The 11,745-nt window shown below is 46.8% G+C and overlaps 1 long non-coding RNA gene across 1 annotated transcript; it reads right to left on the reverse strand.

Annotated features, from left to right (window-relative positions):
- Nucleotides 1-2,628: 2,628 nt before the first annotated feature.
- LOC142922823 (uncharacterized) lies at nucleotides 2,629-4,942 on the reverse strand. The gene is made up of 2 exons (XR_012940366.1): nucleotides 3,277-4,942; nucleotides 2,629-2,833 (listed from the first exon to the last, which is right to left on the reverse strand). It is a non-coding gene; the product is annotated as an uncharacterized LOC142922823 (long non-coding RNA).
- Nucleotides 4,943-11,745: the final 6,803 nt, after the last annotated feature.

An 11,745-nucleotide genomic window follows, 5' to 3' on the forward strand; every position in this document is an offset into this window, starting at 1 on the left:
GCACCCAGGTCACTGGAGTAAAGTGGGCCACCACTCATTGATCCGTACATTTAACTCGATGAGTCGATTCGATTCCGTGCCCCGTTGGGTCCTCCCCACTTTTGTGCTTTTGGGTGTGCTGGGTTTCAACATAATTCCCGATCCATTGTGAATCTTCCCCCATTTCAGCACTCCGATCTACATCCGACAGGAGATGATAAACCGCAGGGAGGGGGAGTAAAACCTAATCGCCAGGTAATTGGAAAAGTCGCCCATTGTCTCGCGGATTTGCATGATTGTACGATGGATGGGGCAGAGGAACGTGCTACAGGGACACGCCCTGAGGAATGCAGGCATCGGCCTTTGGATGAAAAACTTTTATTTTTCAGTAATTCAGTGGGCAGTGCTCTCACTGGCAGCTCATTCTCAATTAATGTGGGTGATTCACCACGTGTTTGTGCCACATTTTGTATCTGAGTTGAGTCCTTTTTGTTTCCTTTCCTGTTTCTCTACTCCCTCCTGGTATAGCCGGGTGGGGGTATCGAAGGGGGAATGGGCAGATTGTGTTTAACCTTGAGTTTGTCGTGGCATGGGGTGCTGGTATGATTCCGCTCTTGGCTTCCACACCTTGAGATTCCAATAATTACCTGTCTTTGTGTGCTGTGGTTGCCTCGGATTGGTGTGCCACTCTCTCGCTGGATTGCTACCTTGCCATCTCTGTGTGTAATTATGTTGGTAGTTCGTGGGTGCTTGCTCCTCTCTGTATTGTGGGGCTTGATGTGAGGTGCTGTAGCTGCTCACGTGATTTTTACTTCCCTCTAGATGGCGGGGTGCATTATCTCTCTCCCTGTGTTTTGTCCGAATTATATATATATAGCCATGCCGTGTGAACCCTATTCTGTATGTGGTGTAAGGAGGCCGTCTCTGGGTCCAAAACCATTCCCACAATTTCTGTAATCTCTGAACTCAAGGATTAAAAAAAAACAATCTTGAACATTTTGTCACCTTCGTGGTATTGATCAACATCACCTGCGTAATACACTCCTCGTTTACGCACTGGGTCATAAATTTGGCAGCATTAAACCCCTCAGTGTTGAATATTCTCCAAACTTCGTAATCACTGTTAGGCTGAGTTTTTTTAAAATAGTTCCTAACCTTGTATGGTAGCGACTTTACCCATGGTATAGAATATTCATGTAACCTTCTTTACAGCACTTGTTTTCTCGTCCAACTTCCTCAGACCTCTAATCATTGCCTCCACTTCTACTGTTGTGATATGAGTGTATGTCTCTGTTCCTATTGTGTGGATCAAAATAGGGGATTCTGACGAGAGCTTTCTCCGTCAATTTAAGAGTCTTACTACTGAATGAGTATTCGGAAAGTTGGTCGTTGTGAGAGGAGTTAGTGTCAGATGAGCTATCACTCAAACTTTGCCGCTGCTTAACATAACTTCTGTAATGTATTTTGCGCCTGTGTTGTGGGTATGAACGTAGAGCGAGACTTCTCTTGGAGGCAATGCGTTTATTACAATAAACGATAACAACACCAATAGCCGTAACACGACTGGTGTATGTTAAAAACACTGCTGCAGTCAATCACAGTTGGTTTTGAGTGATTACATTGGGGTGGGGGGGAGGGATGGCAAGTGATGGGTGATGGGAGGAGACAAGGGACGCAACGTGACCGTCCATGTACGAGGATAAGAGTTGCCATCTGTGACGTACACAACCTGGGGACACATCATGGGAAGAAGGATCTCTCAAAACCCGAAGAGGGGAGAACTACATGGAAACGCATTGTCTTGAGCAATTAATTAGCACAAGGGGACGAACAGGGGTTGGAGTCATGTTCTTCGTATGGTCGACGTTTATGTAGAGCAACAACTATATTGGATTGAGGTGGTTGAGCCAGATCATTGTGTAAGAAGTAGAGTTGGTGCATCGCTGTGATGATGCCTCCGAATTTGTGAATTGGACATTGAGTTTTCATATATTCCATAGTCTATTCAGGCTTGGAGTTAGGGATAGGGCTACAGATTTGCTGCAGAAATATGTTTCAGAGCGTCAGTGTTTGGCACTACATGTAGGGCAGTTTCACATATTAGGCAAACATCACAATTTCAGCATCATCTTAATTTTATATATTTATATGGGATATAATATAGAAGGTAATTATTGCTTTAGAAATTACATTATTCACACAGATGATTTCTATCTGAATCTCTTGGTTGAAATACTTTGCCCAAGGTAAGATAACTGTGCGATTATGGTAATGAGTATCCACGTCCGTCTGAGACCGTGGAACTGCCCTCCAGCACTGCCGCTCACATCAGGGGACGTAGGAACGACTATGGTTGCTGGCTTCACCGTGGCCAACTAGTTTATTGATGGGCATCTCCTCCTTGCCATCCTCCTAAATTTCCACCACCATCACCACCTCCACAACCTTGTGCTTGTCACCCCCAACTCAAACTCAGTGCAAACCCCTTGGAGGGCTGGCATTACCCAAGGGACACAGAACTCTGCCTCACATTTGGTTTCTAGAAGCTCCGCAACAGCCACACTGTGGATGTAGACAGCCCTTAGCATTATAAATGTGAGCCACTCGCGTGTCCCAAACACTCAAAAGAATTGAGACGAGGCGATAGTATTAGATACAAATATTTATTATTAAAACGCGATGCCTTGTAAAGAAGGGGAGGTGCTGGTGGGGGTGGGTGGTGCTGGAAGTGTGGGGGGCTGTGAGATGCTCAGAGGGTGTTCGAGGCCTGGGGGGGCAGGTCTTGGGAGGCTTCTTGAATGCCGGGCTCCAGTGAGCAGCCAGAGATGTCCTCTTCCTCCTCAACCGTGACAAGCTGTGGACATACTGACCCATTAGACACTACACACAACTCAGTACTTCTACCAGCTCAACTGGGATTACACACAACAATCAGCACCCCCTACTGGCAGACAAATGCCAATTGCACACCAGGTGCTGAGTCACCTTGTGCCCACAGGACATCTGTCATTGGGCGTGCCCTTTCACACGTGTTGAGATGAGATGTGATGTAAAGCGCTCTGAGATGCCCCGGTGTACAGAAAGGTGCTAAATCATTCTCATCGTTATCACTGTGTCCAGCAATAATGAAATTGTCTGTATTTGTAAACGGGGACCATGACGGCTTAACGTGATGGTTAGACCAGCTCATCATTATCATAATACACTGAATCGTGTGTGCATGAATCTATTATTTACGTTAAACGCAAATTATATACGTGTGTGTGTGTGTGCGATGCGCGAGTGCTGTGCACTCACCTCCACCTCGCTCTGCAGATGCTGCTGCTCCGAGTGTGCACTCTGCTCGTTGTCGCGGTAGGGCGCCAGCTCAGCGTGCAGCTCCGCCACTACACGTTGATACCACTGAATCTCTGCCTGCAGAGATTCCAGTTTCCAATTCCTGTCAATGAGCTGCGTGGGCCACGGGCAAATGGCGGCAGAGGGACACAGGAAAGCATTTTAACGACTGCGTGAAGTTATTGCAGAACATACAGGTATAATAACACACACAACCAGGATCTTTATTTATAATTGAGTAATGTAATGACCTACGAAGCTTTTTTACACAGATGTCCATAGACCACCTTTGACCAAATAAACCGAAATGCATCCAATCATCTCAGATCTTGGAAGAAAAGCATGGTTGAACTTCAAATGCTTGGATGGGCAACCACCATCAATACAAACCAAGATAACACCTATAAAAGCATGATGAAGACCGCTTGTGTTGCAATCGAAACGTCGTGGGTTTTTTTTATATTATTAAAAAAAAGTACGTGACTTTACCGAAAGAATCAAGAATATGAATTCCTGCAGTCACGAAAGTTTTATGTTAAACATTTTTTAGGAATTAATTAACTCAAAATCTGGATTAAAATAATAGATTAAGATCGCTTCCCAACCAAAAAGAGGGAGGGGATGGAGATGCATGTAGCAGAGGGGAGCAGATGGTCTAGTAGTCGTAGGTACTTCTACTAGAGGTGGGATGGTGGATCGTAACGTGGTACAGTCCTTAAACAGGGAATGCTCAGTAACCTAGTGCGCATCCAGTCTGTACAACCATCAGTGTGAAAAATAAGTGTATACATACAGTCCTCGACTTAGGAACACCATACTTACGGAGACCCGACTTACGGATACCCGAGTTCCGAATCTGTTTCTATGAAATGTATTAATTTTTGGATACCATTGACTTTAAAACGCGAACTTGCACTTCCAAACTGAACCACAGAACTATTTTGTTCAGTGCTGCGATCCTCCACAAGATGTCATGAGTCAGCCTCGTGCACGCGCACATGTGCGTATATGTGAAAGTGATTGTGTGGGGAGCGGTAGTGTTGCAGTTCACGCGCTGCGCTACAAACCCACCGACCCAAGTTCAATTCCAACTCACGGCCAACACCAGTGACGATTATCTGAACCATTCCTGGGCCTCCCGTAGGTCAACTCGGCCTCAAATGAGCACCTAGCACGCTTTATAAACATCACCACTCGGGACACAAATGCAGCTGGGTGTGGTGCTGGCACACAACCCCTCGCATGCCGTGCTGGCTTTCATAGGCTATCGCTAACAGCACGTGCCCCAACAGCCTATTACAGCTACACGGTGGATCTTTGTGCGGATCGGAAGTGTAGCGGTGAGCACGCTTGTGATTTAAAAGCGGTGAGTGAAAAAAATATATTTTTACTACATTTTACGTATTACTTACGATACACTATATTTTTAGTGTTAATGCAAATGTACATGATTTCTTATTTACGAGTTTAACTCTTTTGTTGAACCTTAACACATTTTATAACACTGACAATATGGGAATTTAAATATCGCACATTATTGTATTCCGACTTACGAACCGTTCCGACTTATGAATGGGCCTCAGGAACTAAATGCGTTCGTAAGTCGAGGACTGACATATTATTGATATATTTGTCTATTATACTGTGTGTATTATTAGTTGTTTATCATGTAAAATTAGTTTACACTTGAAAAATATTCACCATAAATCCGGTATGTGGGGAAAAAATATTGATAGAGTATGTGTAGTGGCATAGCGCTGGCTGCTGGTAAAAAAGGGTAACTGCGGTGTATGGTAGTACCCACGTCAGCAGGCCACGATAGACACGAGAGGGGGACATCTAGGGGAAAGGTCACAGAGGGGGGGCCATCGGGAACCCGCTAGTAGGTTCCAGAGAGGGGGCGTGGCCGTGGCGGAGCGAGGCCACGCTGAGAGTATAAGAAGGGCCCCTGTGAGGGACCTTGTGGCTGTTGCTGGAAGTGGGATCCTCGTCGTGCTGTTCGTATATATAAGATAGTCGTCGTCACCATCTCGTCATCGTCGTTGTCGTCTCGTCGCTGTCGTCTTGTCGCCATCGTCGCTGCCGTCTTCACTCGATATTACGCTGCTAGATAGGTGTTCGCTGTCTCCGTTCAGTGCTGTCAGTGTTAGATGGTTAGTGTTTTGTATAGGCAAGCAACGGTAATAGTGTGTACCCACGTAGGGTGTCTGTATTATCCCAATGGTGCTCGTTAAATAAAAGAAGCGCCTAAAAGTCTTACTGTCTCTGAGTTAGTCACTACACATGTACACATGAAAGTGACTACTGTAGTCAGAGATGCAAACGTTTGGGCGTCATCTGGTGCCTTACTGTCGCCATCCAGCGTAAACTATTTGGGTCTTTATAGTAAAGTTCGTAAATCTCAAGTACGCTATGGCAAGGTACCACAGTACATAACATGCGATTGGCTATCAATGACTTGAGTACGTTAATAGTGAAAGTACGTACAACGGGAGGGCGTAAATAATGGTATTGCTGTATATATCTGCGTTTGTGCCATGCCGGACTTCATAGGTGCTCGCTAACAGCACTTGCTCACCTTCGCCTCACTCTGCTGGTGCAGCACTTGCAGATCCTGGAGCTGACAGTGAATGCTCTGCAGGTTTTCTTGGCATGGCGCCAGCTCAGCGTGCAGCTCTGCCACCACACGCTGGTAACCCAAAATCCCCACCTGCAGGGATCCCAGGTGCTCATTCTTTTCGATGAGCTGCATGGGCCACGGACAAACGGCAGCAGAAGGACATGGCTAAGCATTTTAATGACTGCGTGCAGTTGTTAAAGAACATACAAATCCAACAAACACATACAGAACCAGTATCTTTATTTTAAATGAAGGAATCTGATAAGCTATGAAACTCTTTTTCACAGATGTCCATACACCACACCACCTATGACCAAATGACCCGGAATGCACCCAATATTATAAGATCTTGGAAGAAAAGCAGGGTTGAACTTTTATGGTACTTGGATGGGTGACCACCATCCATACAACCCAAGATAACACCTATAAAAGCCCAGATATATGGATTAATTAACCCAAAAGCTACTTTAAAATGTCCGATTATAATTGCCTCCCAACCAAAAATAGGGAGGGGATGGAGATGCACGTAGCAGAGGGGAGCAGATGTTCTAGTAGTAGTAGGTACTTTTACTAGAGGTGGGATGGTGGATTGTAATGTGGTACAGTCCCTAAACAGAGGATACTCAGTAACCCAGTGCGCATATACACATCTGTGTGAAAAATAAGTGTATACATAGGCAGTCCTCAACTTACAAACACCTGCACTTACGAACCTGCTTCCATCAAATATATATTTTATAACATTGACTTTAAACGCGAACTCGCACTTGAAAATTGAACCGCGTCACTATTTTGTTCAGTGGAGCAATCCTCCGCGACATGTAATAATTCAGGATGGCGCTTGGAGCAAGTGTATGCCTATAAGTGTGTGTGTATGCACGCGCACGTGTCTATGTGTATGAAAGTGAATGTGTGGGGAGCAGTAGTGTAGCGATTAGCCTTCGAAAGCGGCGACCCGAGTTCGATTCCCGTTCATGGCCAACACCAGTGACGATTATGTGAACCGGTCCTGGGCGTCCCCTAGATCGACCCAGCCTCAAATGAGTACCTGGTGCGATGTGTAAACACCACCACTGGAGAGACAAAGGCAGCGAGGCATGGTGCTGGCCAATCACCCCCTTGTGTGCCATGCCGGCCTTCATAGGTGCTGCTCACTAACAGTACTTTCCCCAACAGTCTATTAAGGCTATACGGGGAGTCTTTGTCTGCGACGTGCGAATGCAGTGTACTCACCTCCGCCTCGCTCTGCTGGCGCAGCATGTCCAAATGCTGCAGCTGTGAGCGTCCGATCTGTGCGTTTTCGCGGTACTGCTCCAGCTCTGTGTGCAGCTCGGCCAGCATACGCTGATACCAAAGAATCCCCGCATGCAGGAATCCCAGCTCCTGGCTCCTTTCGAACAGCTGCTTGGGCCACAGGCAGAGGGACAGAGAAAAGCATTTTAACGACTGTGTGCGGTTATTGTAGAACATACAGATGCAACAACAGACACATTTAGAACCAGAATCTTTATTCATATTGGAGGAGTCTGATGAGCTGTGAAAATATTTTTCACAGATGTCCATACACCATGTTTGACCAAATCACCCAGGATGCACCCAATCTTGTCAGACCATCATGCACACAACCCATGATTACGCCTATAAAAGCCCACATATATGGATTAAGTAACCCAAAATCTGCATTAAAAGGTCAGATTAAAATCGCTTCCCAAACCAGGACAGGGAGGGCATGGACATGCACGTAGCAGAGGGGAGCAGATGGTCAGACCCTACACAGCCTGACGACTCAAGTGCTGTGTCACGGTCAGACCTGGGCCGTTCCGGGGCCAGGAGAGCCTGGGTTCTCAGCGGCCGTGGGAACGAGGCTGGGAGCATTACCTGACGCAGAGTGTCCTCATTCTCAGCTTGGGACGTGGTCAGCTGATCCTGCAGCGCCGACAGTCCCTGTTGGTGGGTGGAGAGCTCCGGCTGGGCACTGGCGCGCTCCGCCTCACTCGCTGCGAGCTCCTCCTTGCTCGCCTTGAGCTCCTCCCTCAGCCGAGTGATTGTGTCCTCGTCCTCCTGAGCCTTAATACAGGCAACGTTCGTTTTACCATCGTAATCATCACCATCATCATCATGAACAGCCATGATCCGTCCACCGCTGAATGTGTTTTTGTGATACTGCTGGATGAAAGTTTCCCTGAGCCATACCGGTCATGGGAATTAATTGATCATACTTCATCACACTGGTCAGCACGAAGTGGTACACCCAAGACTGGGTCAGATTTCACTGCCCACCAATGCTAGCCACGGTTGGTAATCAAACTCGGACAGCTTGGTTCAGAGTGCAGAAGGCTCATCACAGTAAATTAATACGTTGTATATCATCATAAATATTTCGCCGCACAAGGGTCTCCTCCTCTTGTGAACGCTGCCACAAATGTCTTAAAACTCAAACTTTAATTATCTTTATTTTACCAGCTAAGGCCTACTGAACTATATAGCTCTTTTTCAGAAGCGACCTGCCCACAAATGAAAGTTCAACGAAGTGGCTTATCATGTGGAAATGTATTGCAGCTATAGAATCTAAACGCACGTTTCTAAATGTGGAGGAAGAACCGGAGGACCCGGAAAAAATCCACGTGACCACAGGGAGAACATGCAAACTTCAAATATACAGGTGTCGGGGTTGGGATCAAACCCACAACCTCCTGCATACAGGCGAGGTAGTTAACATCTCGCCACCGTGGCGCCCCTCTTCAGTGCCAATCGCGGCTTCACCACGCGTGCCCTTGCGAGCCGATACCTTCTTGGAGTTGCGCTCGAACTGCTTAAAAGCATCGGTGAGGGTGAGCCGGACCTCCTCCAGCCCTGTCGCCAGCTCGCAGGCCTCTTTCCGATGCGCGTCCTGCTGCTGCGCCTTCTCCATCCCAAGTGCCTGGACGTGCCCCTCCGACTCCTTCAGCTACAGGCACGCACACGTTCCACAATGCTGGATTCATGTCTGGGGAAGTATACTGAATATGGGGTGCAGAATGTGGAAATCTTTTCTGGGTTGGAAAAGACCCAGCTGTAATTAAGCCCGGCTTGCAAACAGATAAATAATTACCACTTAAGTCATTTAAACTCTGTGGTGTGCATATAGCTGTGTGTCTGCAAGCCTATATTGTTTCTCTAACAAATGCAAGCCAATCACATTTTAGAAAAAGTCCTGTAAACTGCAGCTGACTTTATAATTAAATTGTATTTATTCTAACTGAAAGTATTAAAATGTGAGAAAATACATTCGCAACTCTGAATCATGACAAATTCTGAGAGGTAGTGAATTAGTTAAAGGCCTAGTCAGGAATTGCCTTGTCTAGTGTAATTACCTCATCCAACATTCACATATCTGCAGACAAAATTAAGAGCCATGAGGGGAGGACCGATCCTGTGGTCACAATTATACCTTTTGCCATATAGAAATGCATTATCATACTACATTCGAAAAAAAACATTCTGGCTGTCTGCCTTCCTGGCTGCATCCATATTACTTATATAACCACTTCAGGTTTCAGCCACCTGTGATTAAGCCAGGTTCACATGTGCAGTGAGTTAATGATCTCAGCCTGATCATCAATGACTTCACAGAAAAGCCCATGAAAACAATGTCGGATTTACACTAAATCGAGCGAAGTTCCAGCTCTGAAAACCAAAGATCCGACTGTTTTGTGATGAACATTACTCATTACTTTCCATAGCAGGGCAGATATCAAAGTATTTCCTCCTATTGGGTGGGTACCAGAGGGCACTTAAATATTTCTCAGAAGTAGTTATGTGATTTATGCTTCTGCAAACCATTCTCTAACATGAAACTTGAATTTGGAGCTTTCGTGACTGCAGGAATTATTCTTTGGTTTTTATTATTAATTTTATTATTTCTTATTTCTACGTGACTTTACCTAAAAAAACATTCTCGAACATGCGATGGTGCACTGCTCAGGCGATGAGGACAGGCCTCATGCACACACATGGAGGTGGGGGGGCTGTCACATAAGGCTCTGGTTACCTGGTGCTGCAGCCCGGCGATCTGGCCGTGCATGCACTCCATCTCAGCATCCGTGTGCTGAAGTGTGTGCTGCAGCTGCACCACCTCCTGTGCCCTCGCGGCCTCCTCTGCCCTGGAGACTCCCAGCTCGGCCTTGAGAAAGTCCGTCTGTTGCTCCAGAGAATTGCCTGTCGGAAGGGACACAAAACCATGGCGATGAAGACAGTACAGCCACCAGTGGCAGCAGACAGAGAAGGAGCAGCAGCTCAGGAGGAAGAGTACCAGCAGCGGGAGTAGTAGCAGACAGAATAGGTCTGAGGTCCCTCAGACCTATTCACCAGCTTGCATGCAAACACAGGGTCCAGAATAATAATATATGCACAGGAAGGGCCTAGTGAGAGAGCAGTTAGTAAACCCAGTGCAGTCCTATGTTAGACAGCGGAAGTGGTCCACGTGGGAAATGAAGTAAAAACGAGGAATTACTCGTTTTAACTCGTAAAAAGAAGTTATTGGTGCACAGTGCTCGACAAAAATTAGTGTTCAATGGGTCCGTGGATTCAGAAAGATTTTGGAGCACAGGCCCCTACCCACCGGTCTCCTCGCAGCAAGCGTTAGCCTCCTGCAGTCGTTGCTGCAGCTCCAGTACTTCATGCCGCAGGTTGTCCACCTCGGTCTGCTGCACCTCTTGGTTGGTAAAGAGGTCGCGCATGTTCGCTCTCAGCTCCGCGGCCTCGGTGCCCAGCCGCTCGGTTTCAGTCCCGCGCTCTCGCGCCTCTTCCCGCGCCGCCACCAGGTCTGCCTCTGAGCGCCGCAGCAGCTCGTCACGCTCCTTCAGCGCCTGCGGGCGGAGACGGGCAGCATCTAAATTACACGTAATTACAACATGTAATTTGAATATATGAATAAATTGTTTAGCATTCATCCAAAATATTGAGAAAATAAGTGGGCTTGGGCAGGACACATTGCTGTTGCAAGAAGGGGGGTGGCTGTTGCGAGAGTGGAGGCCTCACCTTCTGGAGGACCGTGATGTGCACAACGTGAGCGTCGATCTCTGAATCTTCGTGCATATGTGATGCACGATATTCGGCCAGCTCTATGTATGCCAGATGCAGAGTCGCATCGTGCTCACGCCTCAGCTGCTCCTCGCGCTCGCCCCACCGCACTGCCTCCAACTCCACCTGCAGGCTGTTGATGGCCTGCGAGTGTGCCATTAGCTGCTCACGGGCAGAAGGGCACAGTGTCACAGGCACGTGCATGCATAGGTGGGCAGCCCTTCATCACAGACACATGCAGCGTGCAGATGAGGACAGGTACAGACATACAGACACACGGAGCATGTAGTTGTACAGAGAGATAAGAGACTATAGACATGGGCAGGAGGCACAAGAAAATAAATTACAGATGCAGAGACATACACACAAAGACACAAGCAAGTCATACAAATTTGGACACATTATGGAAAGACAGTGCATGTGGAGAGAGCTGTACATAGCCAAAGGCAGAACATGCAGAGGGAGACAAGATAAGAATGCGGAGACACGGGCATTGAGTACAGAGACGCACATACAGGCGCCTCGCATGCAGACGGACGCACATGTGCAGTGGATGCTTTTCAAGATGAAAATAAGAAATTGAGATTCTATTGTAAACAAATCAAGAACTACAAAAATATGCAAGGTAAACACCTGTGGTCTTATTGAACATACCACAATCACGTTTAAAATATTTAGAATGATAATAGAAAGTCAAAAAATAGAACCATGATACATTGTATACATCAAACAACGATTGGTAAGCGTGC

This window comes from Petromyzon marinus, unplaced genomic scaffold, assembly GCF_048934315.1.
Source record: "Petromyzon marinus isolate PM22_M1 ecotype Great Lakes invasive population unplaced genomic scaffold, UKy_Petmar_22M1.pri1.0 PM_Scaffold_18, whole genome shotgun sequence".
Classification (NCBI taxonomy): Eukaryota; Metazoa; Chordata; class Hyperoartia; order Petromyzontiformes; family Petromyzontidae; genus Petromyzon; species Petromyzon marinus.